This window comes from Portunus trituberculatus, chromosome 37 (genome assembly GCF_017591435.1).
Source record: "Portunus trituberculatus isolate SZX2019 chromosome 37, ASM1759143v1, whole genome shotgun sequence".
In the NCBI taxonomy this organism is placed as follows: domain Eukaryota; kingdom Metazoa; phylum Arthropoda; class Malacostraca; order Decapoda; family Portunidae; genus Portunus; species Portunus trituberculatus.
Window position 1 is genome coordinate 31588728 of NC_059291.1, and position 15000 is coordinate 31603727.

General features: G+C 47.3%; 1 protein-coding gene across 7 annotated transcripts in view; it reads right to left on the bottom strand.

Annotated features, from left to right (window-relative positions):
- LOC123513983 (serine/arginine repetitive matrix protein 1-like) overlaps nt 1-15000 on the bottom strand; it is a 56118-nt gene that overhangs the window by 33210 nt on the left and 7908 nt on the right. Inside the window, exon 1 of one of the 7 annotated variants that reach the window (XR_006677487.1) lies at nt 2229-2381. The exons of 1 other annotated variant lie outside the window; for it this stretch is intronic. The gene's annotated coding sequence lies outside the window, so the exon portion shown is untranslated. Of the gene's footprint in view, nt 1-2050; nt 2172-2228; nt 2487-15000 lie in introns of those variants that run through there. 5 more of the 7 variants (XM_045271507.1, XM_045271504.1, XM_045271503.1 and 2 more) reach the window with 5 other exon arrangements.

Genomic DNA, 15000 nt, shown 5'->3' on the forward strand with positions numbered 1-15000 from the left:
AACTTCCTTATTCTCCCTTCCTAGTCCCACAACTTCCAAACACTACCAATTCCCACTCCACCCGTCACGTGGGGGGAGTCTGCACAGGTGAGTTGGTGGCGGAAAGTACCTACTGGGTCACCTGGCTGCTGCACCAAGGTCGTGGCTACGGGTTAGGAAGGTTTTACGTGCGTGCGGGTGATGCTGGAGGCGGGGCGAGGCAGGTGGGGCGGAGAATGGCTGGGCTAGGGTGGGTTAAGAGCAAGGGCGGGGCTAGGCTTGGGTAGAAAGGTATGAGAAGCTTAGGGTGATGGGGAGGGGAGGACAGGGGAGGAGAGTAGAGTAGAGTAGAGTAGAGTAGAGTAGAGTAGAGTAGAGTAGAGAGAGTAGAGAGAGAGAGAGAGAGAGAGAGAGAGAGAGAGGAGAGGAGAGGAGGAGGAGAGGAGAGGAGAGAGAGAGAGGAGAGGAGAGGAGGAGAGGAGAGTAGAGGAGAGGAGAGGAGAGGAGAGGAGAGGAAAGGAGAGGAGGAGGAGGGCAGCGTTACTAAGTACTCTTTAGATGATGATCCTCCTCCTCCTCCTCCTCCTCCTCTTCTACTTTCCTTTACTTCTCACGTCTCTAATGCATTTTGTACCTTATATTCTCTCTCTCTTTCTCTATCTCTCTCTGTCAAGGTCGAAAGGTATAAGTAAGTCCTACATTTCCCTTTCGTCGCATCAACCCTGCCCCGTGGAGACATCCGAGCGAAGGGACAAACCACCTCATAAAAAAACGAAGGGAGAATGCCATGGAGGAGGAGGAGGAGGAGGAGGAGGAGGAGGAGGAGGAGGAGGAGGAGGAGGAGGAGGAGAGAGTTGCGATGTAGAGAAATAACAATGAGGGGAAGAGCAGGAAGGTGAGTCAGGGTCAGAAAGGTGGACAGAATACTGAAGGCTGAGGAATGTAATGGCGCCTCTCTCTCTCTCTCTCTCTCTCTCTCTCGGCACTCCTGAGTCAGGTAGGCAGGTGTTGGTAGTGCCTGAACACCTGTAATGATTACCAGGTATTGCTGATCACACACACACACACACACACACACACACACACACACACACACACACACACACACACACACACAGACATGGTTACAAGAATATAGCCACTTTTTTTTCTTCAAAATAACAAATAACAACACTAGGAAAACCGTGTACGCGTATATTCCAAGTAGTTAAAATGGGAAAACAGTGTGTGTGTGTGTGTGTGTGTGTGTGTGTGTGTGTGTGTGTGTGTGTGTGTGTGTGTTTGCCCTCTCTGGGGACTGATTCACCAGAGGACCAGAAGGCGGCCTTTCCACATGGCATTGTGGCGCAACACCACCACCACCACCAAAGCTCAGTGCAGGGGCGGGACGGGGCAGGACAGCGGCAGGGATAGGATAAGGAAGTGTTGGGAGTGGTAGAGGGGGACGGGGCAGGGAAAGAGCCGTGGGAGGTGGTGGAAGGGGAAGTAAAATGACCGCGTTATAACCTGAACACCACACAGTGACACCTTGAGATGAGAGGAATGCACGAGAACACAGTAATGAGATGACAGTATGATGGGGATAAACACTGTCACAAAGAATGGTGCATCGTAGTAGTAGTAGTAGTAGTAGTAGTAGTAGTAGTAGTAGTAGTAGTAGTTGATGTTGGTGGAGGTGAGGTTGAGGCTGGACAGCGTTATCAGTGACAGGAAGCTTGCACTATCACTCTCCCTCTAGCGTTACGTCATGTCACCACCACCATCACCACCACTTCAACTGGCGTCAAGACACTCCACATAATCACCACCTCCATCACTATAATGCACCAATGCTTTCATATATGGACATGTTGATGTACACAAACACAAGCACGTACACCTAATAACACACACGCCGCCACGCACCCCGACCCTAGCAACATCCAACACACGGGAAGAGCACATCGATCGTGTACACTTGGTAACAACTCGACACATTTCAAAGGTTCACACATAGGTGCACTGGAAACCTGCCACGCCACTACAGGAGTCGCCTTGCTGAAGTATTCACTAAGCACACAAGAACACGCACATCCGCGCCGCCACCAGGATCGCCGCTACAGTGTCACCCGGGGCCAGACCAGGGCACGCCGCCACCGCAGCCGCCGGGACGCATTGATCGCCCGCCTGGTGCTACTCGGGGGTCGCCTCCGCCGCTCCTCCCCGACGCACCGCCGATACTAATGCTATGGATTTTCCGGAGCACGCACCGTCACAGGCCCGCACCCGAGCAACACTCACTCACCCGCGGCGGCTCTCACAACACTGAAAACCCGCCCTGAGTGCTCAGGACCTCCAGCCACCCAGCGGGCCGACTCTCTCTCTCTCTCTCTCTCTCTCTCTCTCTCTCGCCGCACTGGTCACCACTGGAAGCGCGCGATTGGTCACATGTTGCTATGACGTAACGAGCCGCGCCCCCACTGGCTGCCCGGCGGGGTGACGTCATAGTTATCGCTATCAGAGGAGAGATCACCGCGGCGGATGGGGAGCATCTGGGAGCGTGGTGACACAGGCTATAGGGTACGCCGGGGCACAGTACCAGGGATGGTGGGAAGGAAACAAGGGGGAGTGGGGGCGCCGAGGGGGTGTGGCGCGTCAAAACACACCCACGCGGCTGCAGAGGGGCGGGGCGGGGAGGGGCGGGCAGTCGGAAATCCAGACGAGACCCTATGAACGGCCGTAAACCCACGCGGCGAACCACCAATGTAAACAAGGTGCCGTCTGGCGGGCGCTCCCTTGGTGGACTTCACAGGCCGAACCACCCAGCGCTTCCTTTTCCTCACCGGTCTGCACGCCGCCACGCTTACCTCTCAACTTCCCACAGAACACCACGACACTGTATTGTGAGCTTCTGAATGTTACCATTAGACACGTCCCTCATAACTCTGTAAGCCTTTAATGCCTCTGTAATGCTGTATTTCGACGTTCAAGCATCACTAACATCATGTGTCCCTCGCAGCGTAACTGCGCACTGAGCTGTTATTTCTGCCCCATTCAGCGCTATTCTCAAACACTCCACCGCTATTTCACATCCACTCAATAAGGTTGCTGAATCCTCCCTTCAATGCGGGCTAAACTGGAGGAGGAGGAGGAGGAGATCTGATGCATATGTGGTGATGCGTAACAGCAATGGCAACACTAAGACTTCATTAAAAAACAGCTGCATCAGTATCTCAATAACGTGTGTGTGTGTGTGTGTGTGTGTGTGTGTGTGTGTGTGTGTGTGTGTAGCAACAGCGTGGCGTAGTCGTACTATTACGTAGTAGCGGTGGTAACTGAAGTAGTAGTGGATGCTTGTTGTTGTTGTTGTTGTTGTTGTTGTTGTTGTTGGTGGTGGTGGTGGTGGTGGTGGTGGTGGTGGTGGTGGTGGTGTGGTGGTGGTGGTGGTGTCAGTGTGGTACTTCAGGGAAAGGCAGCTCTAATAGACGGCGTTTGGTTTACAGGGAAAAAAAATAACGGCCTGAAACAAAAACACGATTCAGAAAAAAAAGAAAGAATACAAACGAACTTCAAGATAATGCACGATTCTGAGAGAGAGAGAGAGAGAGAGAGAGAGAGAGAGAGAGAGAGAGAGAGAGAGAGAGAGAGAGAGAGAGAGAGAGAGAGAGGAGTAAAATAATTACCACCCATTATACGAATCTAGGAAGAAAAAAAAATCCTGAAAAACTAACAAAGGAAGAAAATGCATTAACAATACAACCATTACGAAAAGAATGAGAGAGAGAGAGAGAGAGAGAGAGAGAGAGAGAGAGAGAGAGAGAGAGAGAGAGAGAGAGAGAGAGAAAGCAGCTGGGATAAGGGAAGAGAGGAGATGAGGGGAAGGAAAAGGAAAGAGCGGTAGATCGATCGAGTGATTGGTTCATTGGTCGATATGGGGCGGCTCCACGGCAGGATGGGCGAGGAGGACCACAAGGAAGAATAGGAAGAGATGAAGGAAAAGCAGTGACTGGGAGGAGAGGAAGCTTTTGAGAATGAGAAGAGGCACGCAAGAGGTACGCATCTCCTGCTGAACTTCCGGAGAGGAGAGGAGAGGAGGAGGAGGAGGAGGAGGAGGAGGAGGAGGAGGAGGAGGAAAATGTGCCTAGTGACGCGGCAAAATACAAAGTTCTGGCCAACACTACTTTTGTACCACCATCATCACAACCACCACCACGTCCTCCATCCCTCATCACTCCTTTGTGTTCAATGTGTGTGTGTGTGTGTGTGTGTGTGTGTGTGTGTGTGTGTGTGTGTGTGTGTTTACATCTCCACAAGCTGATCACCTTACATCTCAGGCCCGCTCCTGTCGCCCCGCCCCTTAATACCTCATCACAAGCACCACCGCCACAAGACACTATCCTGCCCCCGCCGCCCCACGCAAGGCTCCCTCACTGCCAGGAGCGACACGCCTCCACCAACACACCCCGCGACACCCATGCCTGTGCTTTGTTTCTTTGTGCACACCGTGGGTCAGGGACATTTCACGCGTCCCGTCCCTTTGGTCTGGGTTTGTGACTAATTAAAAGTTCAGGGAGATGTTCCCAAGTGTCCCTCTCTGTCTGGCTGGTGGCAATTCTTTCCGCTGCTGGAGATGTTGTCACTCACTAAAACATGCGGGTGGCCTTTCAGACATTCAACGCTTTATAAACAAAGACAGCGTTTGCTGGCCTTCCAACCTTTGAACGCTGTGTAAACACTCAAAAAGCAGACTAAGGGGCACAACACTTTTCCCTCCACAACTTCATGCACCACCTTTCACGAACACACGAGGTTGTCTTGCAGCGCTACACTTTCAAACTGTTCATGGAGGCAGAGACGCAGTCTTCTGGCAGGCACTTGTTCCAGGCGAGTCCAGCGTACGGCTCGAGGCGACCACTTGGGGGGATGACATCATCGCGCGTGACGTCACCACCAATGGGCGGGGCGAGCAGCAGCAATAGGAGGAGGAGGAGGATGCTTCAGGCACCCTCTCAGCCTCCCCTTCCTCAGATTTCCTCACCTACGGGGCCTCCGCTGACTCAAGCCCACGCCCCACACGCCGGCACGAACACATGGCATCCTAGGCTGCTCTCCCACCCACCAGCGTGCTCGGGAGACTCGCTAAACAACCCCGCGACATCCTCCCCCTCCCCCAGATAACCTCTTCACCCCAAACTTTCCCCATTCCTCCGCGCCCACCAGCGGCCCTGAATGAGTCCCACACGTCAATCATTCCGAGCTGACTAACGTTTTTTTTCCCCTCCTCTCTCTTTATTCCAGACATTAATCTAGCGTTTCATAAGGTGTATATGGCTCACTGGGGCACCACTGGCCTGTTTCGTAAAGGTGTCGCAGTGAGGGGCGGAGGTCAAGTGCTACCTTCTTTGTACGCACCTTTGTGTTTAGGGTTCAGCGGGGAGGGGGGGGGAAGCGATTCGCTCTTGCCTCACTATGATTATATGGAAGCACAATGGTTAAGAGGCCACGCCCGATCGAAGAGACGCGATGATGATGATGCTTGTGATGGTGGTGGTGACACGAAGGAGGAGGAGGAGGAGGAGGAGGAGGAGGAGGAGGAGGAGGAGCAGGAGGAGCAGGAGCAGAAGAAGAAGAAGAAGAAGAAGAAGAAGAAGAAGAAGAAGGAGGAGGAGGAGGAGGAGGAGGAGGAGGAGGAGGAGGAGGAGGAGGAGGAGGAGGAGGAGGAGGAGGAGGAGGAGGAGGAGGAGGAGGAGGAGGAGAAGTAGAAGTAGAAGTAGAAGAAGTAGAAGGAGGAGGAGGAGGAGGCGGTATTGTTCCTGAAAAAAGAGTAGATACTTTTCCTTCTTTCTTTACTCAGAAGACACGAGAAGGGACTAAAACGAACGAAAAAGAATAGTGTTTGTATTGCACTTTATCCTTCCACATGAGGGGAGTTTGAGTGCAGAGGCAGACCTTTGAACAGCGGGGCAAGAAAATAACAAGAGAAAAGAGTGGAAAAAAAAAAGGGATTTGTTTTCTTTGTCTTCTCACACCAGGGTTAACATAAAGTAAGACGCATAAAGAGAAGACAAGGAAGGAAATAAAAGATAGAATAATTGTTTTTTTCTTTTTCCTGTCATTTTTTCTTCAAACAAGGCCAAGTTAAAACGGAACAACAACAACAACAACAACAACAACAACAACAACAACAACAACAAAGGACCGGTACAAGTGGACGTTCTTGACAGGTACGAGACAGAAAACACAGGAGGTACAGTAAAGGAGGTGAGGGGTGAGGGTTGTGCTGCTTCCCGCCACCTCACGTCCCCCACCCCACCCCAATCCCTTGTCCACAGCCTCCCAATGCCCCCCCGCCCGTTCCTCCCCAACCCCATCTCCTGCTTAAAGTCACCCAAGACACTGTACCCACTCCCTGTCACCCACCACACACACACACACACACACACACACACACACACACACACACACACACACACACACACACTACGCACTCACCATTAACCGTTGTCCCTCCGTCCCAGTACCACACAGCCACATCCTCCACCCTCCACCCTCCACCCACACCCAAAACCACATTCCACCCACCAGTCTTCCTCCACCACTCCTTAATTTATCTCCATTCCAAGCCACTATCAGCACGTGTCCACTTCCACACATCCATATCCTGTCTGTCAAGCTGTCAATCCACTGGCCAAACCACATCCTTGCAATGACGCCTCACTCCACTACACCCCTCTCCTCCACCAGTCGGAGGCACGTATTCTGAAACGCTTTGCTCTCTCACCATCACTGCTTTCTAAAGGCTGAAGTTGAAGATACTTGTGTTTTTAAGAATATTTTCATGGTTCTGGTGATAGATTGGCAAGATTTCTAGTTTATTAAAAGGAGAAACTGTCTTGAAAACCCGGCTAGTTGTCGCTGTGGCTTTGGAAAATAGTGGTAGTGAGAGGGGAAGGCGTTTCTGAATATGGGTGAGACTCAGATCCATCCATTCTAGATATCGCCGTTCTTAACCCCTTCAGTACCATGACGCATTTCCATATTCATTCTACTTATGTGTGGGGGATTAAAATAGTGAAGACTGTGGTCATTAATCTTCTGACCTCCATAGACCTTTCCTAATGTCAGTAAATTAGTCTAATCGTACACAAATCTCAAAAACGTGTCCGAGTATTAAAGGAGTTAATCCACTGTATTCACTCCACACCTCACTCGACACCACGCTCACACCAAACAATGATTCTTCAATTTAACAAGCACTCCACACTCCACATCCTGATACATTAACACCTCATCTACACTCATTCCAGCTTCCTGTTCTTCTCCACTGAGTTCCGTCACGCCCCTACCACATCCACCACCACCACCACCACTTCCTCCTCCTCCTCCTCTACTGCATTGTGACGGGTTGTCGAGTTTCGCACAAACAGGAACGAATGTCACGCAGCGTCACGAGACATAACGAACTCCTCGCGAGAACAATGGCATCTCAATAACGCCCAGGAATAGTAACAGAAGACACAAGTGATAATGTATGTTGCGTAACCAGCCCGTGCCTCCCTCACACTCCTTCCCTCCTTCCCATGTCACATCCTGCATAACAAACATCCTGTCACTGCTGTCCTCCTCAAGTCCAAGTCTACCTGCCCTCACCTCACTTTACATCACACTTGGCGCCACACACACACACACACACACACACACACACACACACACACACACACACACACACACACACACACACACACACACACACCATCACCAGCTGAGCCAACACCACGTGGTAGTAAGGAACCAGTTTTGTTACTTTTTTTTTGTTTTTTGTTTTAGTTATTCGCTCCTCCGGGCTTCATATTCTCTCTCTCTCTCTCTCTCTCTCTGGTACTGTCAGTAAGATTTTGAGATTAAGGACACATGAATATGAAGCTGGTGCGGACTAGTCTATTAGATGCTCTCTCTCTCTCTCTCTCTCTCTCTCTCTCTCTCTCTCTCTCTCTCTCTCTCGCGGTACCTATTACTACTGACGTCATGTGGTGCCCCAGTGACCTTGATTAAGCTTCCTGTTAGTGCAGTAAACGTCAATAGCATAACTGAGAGAGAGAGAGAGAGAGAGAGAGAGAGAGAGAGAGAGAGAGAGAGAGAGAGAGAGAGAGAGAGAGAGAGAGAGAGAGAGAGATCCAACATATAGACTCGCTGCCAAATAATACTATTTACATATACGTGTACACATAAGAATCTCTCTCTCTCTCTCTCTCTCTCTCTCTCTCTCTCTCTCTCACACACACACACACACACACACACACACACACACACACACACCGCGTAGTGTAGTGGTTAGCACGCTCGACTCACAATCGAGAGGGCCGGGTTCGAGTCCCGGAAAGCGGCGAGGCAAATGGGCAAGCCTCTTAATGTGTAGCCCCTGTTCACCTAGCAGTAAATAGGTACGGGATGTAACTCGAGGGGTTGTGGCCTCGCTTTCCCGGTGTGTGGAGTGTGTTGTGGTCTCAGTCCTACACGAAGATTGGTCTATGAGCTCTGAGCCCGCTCCGTAATGGGGAAGACTGGCTGGGTGACCAGAAGGCGACCGAGGTGAATTACACACACACACACACACACACACACACACACACACACACACACACACACACAAAGGGGTTGAGGGACCGAGTGCACTCCTTTTAGATTTCGGTCACAAACAAAACAAGTGTGTGTGTGTGTGTGTGTGTGTGTGTGTGTGTGTGTGTGTGTGTGTGTGTGTGTGTGTGTGTGTGTGTGTGTGTGTACCCGAACCCTTCACATCCTCTGAACCCCACAGAGCAGCACATATTTGGCAGCTCACACACGCACAACGCACTTCCCTCTCTCCTAATTAGGCAAGAAGTCACTCTTTATACAAACGCGCTGAATGATAAAATGTATACCGCAACACTGAGAGAGAGAGAGAGAGAGAGAGAGAGAGAGAGAGAGAGAGAGAGAGAGAGAGAGAATATGTCAGGTGTGTGGACAGGAGATATGGGTGAGTTATAACAGGTGAAGACAGCGGAGACACAGACCATGAAACAAGCAACCTCCCCAGTAGTCACTTCCGCCCCCTTCATGGCCGCCACTCAGTGTTATTCACCTACACTGGCCCAGGTTCCAAGACATTTGTCCCTCACTTCTGGATAACTCTTATGAACTTTAAGGGAACTGGCTACCCGGTGAGCCTTTTTTTTTTTTCTCCATTTTTCGTTGCTCTTGGCCAGCTTCCTCTCCTGCATATAATAAAAGGACACAGGCGGGTAAGGACGCGTGGAAAGGGATGAAGCAGAAAGACAGGCTAATGAGAGATCAACATGTGGAACGAAAGAGATGGTGTGGGAGAAGCAAGGAGGTGGACGGACTTCAGATGAGAAGGTTTAATGGCAAGGTGTGTGTTTTAAAGCTTCGTTGTTGCCATGAGGTCCAGTTTCAAGGGACTCAGTGGTTGTTCGTCGGACTTTCCGGAGTGATTTTCCTAATGATGGTGTAAGGCATACTTGTTAAATTATCACTGGAGTTACGAAAAAGCCTCTAATTTAAATGGACACAAGAGGCTACTTGTTTGATTTTCCTCGGTGGTTTTTCCTAGTGACGGTGTAGAATACTGCTTAAACTATCACTGGAGTTACTACAAATTTCAAAGGGTACAGAGATTATTTGACAGATTTTCCTCGTAAGTGTTTTTTTCCTAGTGACGGAATACTGCTTAAAGCCTTAAACTATCACTGGAGTTATGGAAACGCTACAAATTTCTAAGGGTACAGAATTATTTTTCAGATCTTCCGAAGTCTTTTTCTTACTGACGGTGTAGAATACTTGTTAAATTATGACTGGAGTTAGAACGCTACAATTTTCAGAAGGCACAGAGATTAATCTTCAGATTTTCCCAAGTGTTTACCTAGTGACTGTGTAGAATACTGCTTAAACTATCACTCGATTTACGAAAAGGCTTTTAATTTAAAAGGCTACAGAAGTTACATATTTGATTTTCTTGAGTGTTTTTCTACATAATATAAAATACTACTTAACCCCTTCAGTACCATGACACATTTCCATATTCATTCTGCTTACTATTACGGCGATTTTATACAGCTTCAGGAACTCATGTGGGCATTAAAATAGAGAAGATTGGTCATTAACCTTCTGATCACCACAGACCCTTCCTAATAACAATAAAATGGTCTAATTGTACACAAATCTCAAGGTAAAATGGTGTCCAAGTACTATCACTGGAATTACGAAATCACCACTGGAAATCCCAATAACGTCCATTAAGGTGCATTAACAGTAATTGAGATAAGAAACATTTGTCAACACGAGCTAACGACGTAGAGAAAGACACTTGAGTGGCGACAAAGTAAAGGGGGGAAAGTGGTGGGGAGAGAGAGAGAGAGAGAGAGAGAGAGAGAGAGAGAGAGAGAGAGAGAGAGAGAGAGAGAGAGAGAGAGAGAGAGAGAGAGAGAGAGAGAGAGAGAGAGAGAGAGAGAGAGAGAGAGAGAGAGAGAGAGAGAGAGGGGCTTGTATTATCAAACACTTGTTTCACCTCCACTGTTTCCAAAGCCTTTATCTAAATTTACACGAGTTTTGAAGTGTTTTTGCGGTTCTAGAGAAAGAGTGACAAGATTTCTACATTAACAACTGGAGAAACACTTTTGAAAACCCCGTTAGTCATCATTGTGGCCTTGGAAAATTTTCGTGGTGAGAGAGCAAAGCGTTTCTGAGTACAGGCCAATGTGTGTGTGTGTGTGTGTGTGTGTGTGTGTGTGTGTGTGTGTGTGTGTGTGTGTGTGTGTGTGTGTGTGTGTGTGTGTGTGTGTGTGTGTGTGTGTGTGTGTGTGTGTGTGTGTGTGTGTGAACATTATGGAGACTCAGCGACCACAAACACAGGAAAAATCAGAAAAATGGTAAGCCTCATCAGCGACACAGGGAGGATCACGTCTGTGTCCTACATCACTCGTCACTTCCTCTAGATGTCACTTGAGGATAACACGTACTCATGCACCGACACATCCTGGAGAGGGGAATGAACGAGGATAGTCTGGCTGGCTCACTGGATGGCTGACTGGCACGTGCTCTCCATGGCCGGGCTGAGACTAAGGATGTGTATGCATTTATCACTCACCGCTCCTCCATTTACGGTTCTAATAAGTTAACGGGTTCATTATTGAGACGCATTTTTACATTGATTTCAGGGTATGATTAGACATTTTTATTTGCATTTGGAAGGGTCTAAGGAGGTCGTAAGAATAATGGCCGGGGTCTTTACTATTCTAATCTCAACATATGTTTCTGAAGCTGTGGAAAATCGTCGAATAGTAACCAGCATGAATATGAAATCGCGTCCTGGTACTGAAGTGATTAAGTTGTTGGTTTGAGTTAGGTTGAGTTTTTTTATTTTTTTTATTTATACCATGTGGGTTTTTCACGGGAATTTATGGGCTAAAGGGGATACTTTTTTTTGGTACCTCCTATCTCAAAGCCCACCCGCTAATAAACCATTGCCCAGTGATGAAGCCCAACCTACACTCGGACCGTGGACAGGATTCGAACCCGTGCGCTTGGAAACCCCTCGGACCCCAAAGCTCGCATGGTTCCACTGTACCACGGCGGCCCAGTTGGATACATTAAACTTAATTTAATCTAAATTCATGTAATCTAACTAAACTAAATTCGCCTAGACAAGCCAAACTTCATCTAAGATGACGTTAACAAGCTAAACTTAATCTAACCTAACGAACAAACCTGATCAGATGTAAACCTTTTATACGAGCTGCCTTAATCCAACCAAACCACACCTAATCAGTCCAAACCAAACAAGTACGCAAGCCAAGCCAAGCCATAGTAAACCAAGACGAACAGATCACACCGAATCAAACTAAATGAAGATAAATATAAAATAAAACCAAACCAAACCAACTAAACTGAACTAGACCACATTTGACTAACCTAACCTACCCAAACCTAACGAAAAAACAATTCCTTTCAACTGAACTATCCTTACCAAATTCAACGTAACCCTCAAGTTTAGCTAATAATATTCTTATACGGTCAGTTATAGGTGGTAGTATTAAACTCAAATTTAACAAAACTAGACAATCCTTACCTAATTTAACGTAACCCAACCTAAATTCCTGCAATCTCAACCAGGTAATACTATTCAACTCTAACAAAACTAGACAATCCTTATCCATTTCAACGTAACCCAACCTAAATGTATCTAACATGAGGCTAATATTCCTCTACTCTCAATCAGGTAATAGTATTCGACTCTTAACAAAATCAAACTATCCTTGCCTAATTCAACATAACCCAATCTAAATCTTTCTAATGTGTGGCTAATATCTCTGTACTGCCATCCAGGTAATAGTATTCAACCTCCCCCTGGCTCCTACATGTGCCAGGTTTACAGGTCACACAGCGGGAGGGAGCGGGGAGTGGGGAGTGTTGAGGGAAGCACAGGTGGGTAGCCGTGCGTGGCGTGGCGTGAACCGGGCACTGCGGATCACCAGTTTGGCATTACGGATGATCACTCCAGAACACTCCAAGAAATTTTCACTCTAAAAACTACTCTGATCGCCTTCCCCAATACTTAACTCTTCCAGCAGCATGACGCGTTTTCATATTTATTCTACTTACTATTTGGTTATTCTATACAGCTTCAGAAACACATGTGTGGAGGATTAGAATAGTGAAGACTGTGCATGGCCATTAATCTTCTCCTCTCTAGACCCTTCCGAATGTCAATAAAATGGTCTCATCGTACACAAATAAGATAAAAATATGTCCCAGTACTGGAGGGTTTAAACTATGACCTAACTAAACCTAACTTAGTTTTCACCTCGTCTTATCTGTCACTAGATCAACCTGTTCTCATCTCACCAAGCAACTTAGGATGTGACCTAACCATACCTCATGCACCTAACCTCACCACACATCACCTCACACCGTCTCATTTATCCAAGCCTAATTAACCCTTTTACAACTATGGTCATTCTTTGCTAACCTTCCTCGTACTGTAAAATCCCAGCTTGACTTCACCGCCTCATTTATCATGTAAAGGGATTGTTTTTGTGGAAAATTTTGTGGATGAAATGTGGGAGGGATGGAGGAGAGGAGAGGAGAGGAGAGGAGAGGAGAGGAGAGGAGAGGAGAGGAGAGGAACGGAAAGGAAAGGAAAGGAAAGGAAAGGAGAGGAGAGGAGAGGAAGGAGGGAGAGGAGAGAGAGAGAGAGAGAGAGAGAGAGAGAGAGAGAGAGAGAGAGAGAGAGAGAGAGAGAGAATGAACATATACGTAAATAACGCTACAAAGAACTAAAAAATGAAAAAAATGAGAGAGAGAGAGAGAGAGAGAGAGAGAGAGAGAGAGAGAGAGAGAGAGAGAGAGAGAGAGAGAGAGAGAGACTCATCCTAATTCTAATCAATCCCTGACCTAAGAGAATAATCAGCCAGACCATCATTGTAAATTAACTCATTTTTCCATACTGAGATATTGTATTCTTTATGGAGCACATCAGCTTAATTCAGGCGGCCACGGGCGAGACGGAATGGGAGCGGCTAATTATTATCCCTGTAATTACTGTCGGGCTAGCGACGGACCGGTGTTTCTCCTGAGGAATAAGCAACGGGGGAAGGAAGGGGAGGGGTATCTACACTTTTAATAATGAGGAATAAAGTAACAGAATCAATGTTGTTGCTTTTTTTTCTTCTAATTTCTACATCTTCATTCAGCAAGCAATTTTTAAGTTACTTGTTTCATCTGAGTAATAAGAAAAATTCTCTCTCTCTCTCTCTCTCTCTCTCTCTCTCTCTCTCTCTCTCTACTTTCAACGATGAGGAATAAAGTGATACGGCAGTTCTTATGAGAATAGAGAAATTAATATCTTCACCTATAACAAGAAATTACGTTACCTGCGTCTCTCCTGAGTAACAAGCGCAGGTAAAAAAAAAAAAAAAAATACATATCTACACTTTTAACATGAGGAGTAAAGCAACAAGGCAGTTATGATGAGAGTAGTGGAATTCATCGGCTGTGCTTCTCCTGACCAATAAGCAAAAAGGAAAAAAAATATATCTCTACTTTTAACATTGAGTAATAAAGAGAGACTATCCCTCACTATTCATAATGACGTCCGCTGCCTCAACTCTCACCATGATACAGTAATTAAAGCATGCAATACGACTAAACCTGCTGGGGACATCGAATCTTGAGTAATATTGCTTCAGAGAGAGAGAGAGAGAGAGAGAGAGAGAGAGAGAGAGAGAGAGAGAGAGAGAGAGAGAGAGAGAGAGAGAGAGATGAGAAGTTGAAGCTTTTTATACTGGCAGTTCAGACATATTTTATAATGCCTGTAGTTTTATTTCTATTCAGCAAAATCGTGCAGGGTATCTCAAATAACCTCACTAATAACACGTCGCCAGGCACCAGCAGTCCCAAAGGCTAAAAAGGCTCATTTGTTAGCTACTTCACGGCGCCTCATCAGTTCACTATACATAATTTGAACAGATACAGTCTCTCTCTCTCTCTCTCTCTCTCTCTCTCTCTCTCTCTCTCTGAAGTCCTTGAATCTGCACGCATTATCCTTACAAAATCGGACAATGAGAGGAAGTAAGAAAGAAAGAAAACGATAGACAATGGAAGTCAGTGTCGCAGGTTGACTGACTGACTGACTGACTGACTGACTGACTGACTTAACCACGACTGTTTCGCTCCTGGCTTGTGATGACGGCCTGTGTCCACCATTCGGCCAGCACGTGATCAGAATAATTGTGGTCAGGCTTGCATGAAAACCAAGGAACGCTCGGGAATGTTCTTGTTTATGCAAAGGAAGAGCTGCTGTGAATTGCTACGGTACAGTCACAGTCACCAACAGAAGTAACAGGAGAGGAATCCAGGCCACGGTGTTCACATGCTTCTCTCACCTGACTGTTGGGCATGTGTCAGTTATGTTAGATATCCTACCCTACTCTAAGCCGAAGAACAGCACATAAACAAAGCAAGAATGAACGGGGGCAGGTTACACAA